The sequence below is a fragment of the Diachasma alloeum genome, unplaced genomic scaffold, assembly GCF_001412515.2.
Source record: "Diachasma alloeum isolate Michigan unplaced genomic scaffold, Dall2.0 Dall_scaffold_00310, whole genome shotgun sequence".
NCBI classification, from domain to species: Eukaryota; Metazoa; Arthropoda; class Insecta; order Hymenoptera; family Braconidae; genus Diachasma; species Diachasma alloeum.
The window spans coordinates 406,226-406,990 of NW_021680449.1; the positions used below are offsets into that span (position 1 = coordinate 406,226).

The window sequence follows — 765 nt, forward strand, 5'->3', positions numbered from 1 at the left end:
GGCATGGTCAAGGTGAGATCTCGGGATTTTTTTGAGATATTTACAAAAAAAAAAATATTTGCAGTCCATGGGTTGATGAAGAACTTGGGTCACAATCCCGAATTACTTTTCTAATCAATCTTTCGATTGTATGCTTTGAATATGAAATATCGTCTAAGAACCCCAAGAATCTCCTCTTAGCCATTTCCTCTGAAAATACCCTAGAAACTCCTCTGAAAAATGTTCCGTGAAAATCNATTTGCAGTCCATGGGTTGATGAAGAACTTGGGTCACAATCCCGAATTACTTTTCTAATCAATCTTTCGATTGTATGTTTCAAATGTGAAATATCGTCTAAGAACCCCAAGAATCTCCTCTTAGCCATTTCCTCTGAAAATACCCTAGAAACTCCTCTGAAAAATGTTCCGTGAAAATCTCGGTGATCCCCCTAGAAAAATCCCCCTAGTTATCCCCTCAAACCTACTTTGAGAAATGTTCCCCAGATTTCTCCGGAATTTCGTTCCAACCTTACTTTCGAGATCTCTTGACCACACCCCTATTGACCCCTGGAAGTAACTTCAAAGAACCCCTCGGGATGTCCCCTTCGTCATACACTCCTTGGCAAATCCTAGAAAGATCCAGAGAGCTATCCCCAAAAGTGATCTTCAAAATCACCCGAGATCTGCCCTTGACGATCTTCATTAATCCACTCCAGAAAGACTNCCTTACAGCGTATTTACGTATTTATGTCAACATGAATTGGTGTTTCTCCGCGAAAAAAAAAAC

The 765-nt window shown here is 40.2% G+C and overlaps 1 protein-coding gene across 1 annotated transcript in view; it reads left to right on the forward strand.

Moving 5' to 3' along the window:
• LOC107039897 (splicing factor YJU2) overlaps positions 1-765 on the forward strand; it is a 74,319-nt gene that overhangs the window by 22,370 nt on the left and 51,184 nt on the right. The gene's annotated exons all lie outside the window — the stretch shown is intronic.